At 41.6% G+C, this 2,189-nt stretch overlaps 1 pseudogene; it reads left to right on the forward strand.

Annotated features, from left to right (window-relative positions):
- Window positions 1-1,074: 1,074 nt before the first annotated feature.
- LOC110870341 lies at window positions 1,075-1,720 on the forward strand (annotated as a pseudogene).
- The last annotated feature ends 469 nt before the right edge of the window (window positions 1,721-2,189 follow it).

Below are 2,189 nucleotides of genomic sequence, written 5' to 3' on the forward strand. Positions count from 1 at the left end.
TGGAATGGATTCATGTGGCCTGACAATTGTCCTTGTTGTCTAGTCTGGCATCAGCAGTTAAGTGGAGATCATGGAGCAGTGGTCAGCGCACTCTGATTGGTGCCACGTACGTGTCCTTCTATACTTCCTGTTTCCTGCACGATTGCTCATCGTACAACATTACTGTGCACAACCTGTCGTGCGCTCATTGGCCTACTGCTCTGAAGATCGTACCATTTGTATTGCCCAACACCGCCTTGTTGGCGCAAGTGTCATCTGCGCTTCTCCGGCTTGCGCCAATTTGATTGCAGGAAAAGAGCTAAGTGTTGGTTTTAATTTATTCTGGGTATGGCCTCGTGCGCGACCTGAGATTAACTCGTGTAGGCGGCACAGGATTAGGGACCATACCCCTTCAGGTTGTAATTGACAATGATGGCGCTGATTTGTTGTGTGGCAATGGTAGGCAATGTTTGGGTGGCACATTTTGGTTGGGGTGACGATAGTGTAGGTGGCGGTGGTAGCGACCATTAGGTGGTTGTGGCAAAGGTGCCTAAGTCAGTGTGGGGCATAATCAACGGTAGTGCAACAAGTAGGTGGTGTTTGTATAGATAGATTCCAATTCATTAGTGATGGTTCCATGCAATGTTGGGAATTCTGGGTAAAATGCGAAGAAATTTGACGTGGTATTTGGATCTGGGAAAAACCGGACGACTCTCTCCTCACTTTTTTTTGAACGGCTAATTTCTTTAATCCCATGTCGTCTGTGGGACTTGAACCCAAGACCTTCCCCTTCCCCTTCCTAACCTAAGTGTTTTTAAAGACTTTGTCTTTGCCAATGGACCACCACCCCATTGGTAAACTCTCTCCTCACTAATCGATGAAAAATATCACTTTCAAGTCTTCCTTTATAAAAACATGTCATTAATTATTGTTCCCGACCTAGTGTCTCGCTAGAATTATCATTTTTAACGAATGTCTAGACGTTTAAACATTATCATGCTATTTTCTATTTTGGTTAGGAAACGACTCAGTTTTCTAGTTGCCCTAAAACTAAAAAAAAACTGTTTTTTTATACAGTTTAGGTTATTTACCGCAATGACTGTTGTTGTAACTCCGCTAGTAAGACCAAAGAGACAGAAGGGTCGATTATCTAGTCCAGTTCCGATGGATTTTAATCATCTTTCTCGTACTACCAATGTCTCTCACGTTACACTACCTCGACTACCTCTGTGAAATTAAATCGCGCCGCAAGTCATACAAGCAACACCAAATAAAACACGATGAAAACGTCATCAAAGTCATCAAAAGAGTGAAGCAACGAAACCCATCAAAAGGCGGTCTCATCTGTAGACCTTTTGCCTTTTTCCAACATCCTTGAAATAGACCAAGAAGGAATGATCATAAAATATGAATCCTTGGTGAACATGACCCAGATCACAAGGGCCATGGTCCCAATGAACCTCGCGCTCGCTGTCGTTCTTGAGCTCGGCGATCTAACCGTCGGTGGGCTCATCAACGGCAGCGGGCTCGAAGGAAGATCGCATACATATTTGGTCTTTTCGCAGACATAGTTGTGGCGTGTGTGATTATTCTTGCTAATGGGCGGGTTGTACGGGCTACAAAAGATAGCGAATACTTTGATATTTTTTATGCAATCCCATGGTCCCAAGGGACTTTGGGCTTGTTAACATGTGCTAAAATTAAACTTGTACAAATCAAAGAATATGTTAAGTTAAATTAAACTTTGGGCTTTGGGCTTGTTAACATGGGCGGGTATTCAAGTCGAAGCGATAAGAAACTATTATCATGACATGCATGTTCTTCAAGACTTGCTTGTTCCTCTTCACAAGGTTTCAGATGCTTTAGAATGGGCTCATCAAGAAATGGAGGTACATTAATTTAAATATATTTATATTTAAGTAAAACATATGAATATGGGTGTGGTTATAAAGAAACATCATTCCAGTAACAAATTAATCTAGACATGATGTGATACCGGCCGTATGATCCATACTGGTCATAAATATGGATCGTATGAAGTTGTACGTGTTCGTCAAATCATACGACTCGTATGATGTGTTTGACTGGCAAAGAAATGGATAGTGTGACCATTGACAAAGTTATACAACTAGTATGACTAATATTCACCAGATCATTTTATCATAGAGCTCGTATGATGTGATAGACTGTTGTGTTGAACAACTTGATAT

Source organism: Helianthus annuus, chromosome 8, assembly GCF_002127325.2.
Source record: "Helianthus annuus cultivar XRQ/B chromosome 8, HanXRQr2.0-SUNRISE, whole genome shotgun sequence".
NCBI classification, from domain to species: Eukaryota; Viridiplantae; Streptophyta; class Magnoliopsida; order Asterales; family Asteraceae; genus Helianthus; species Helianthus annuus.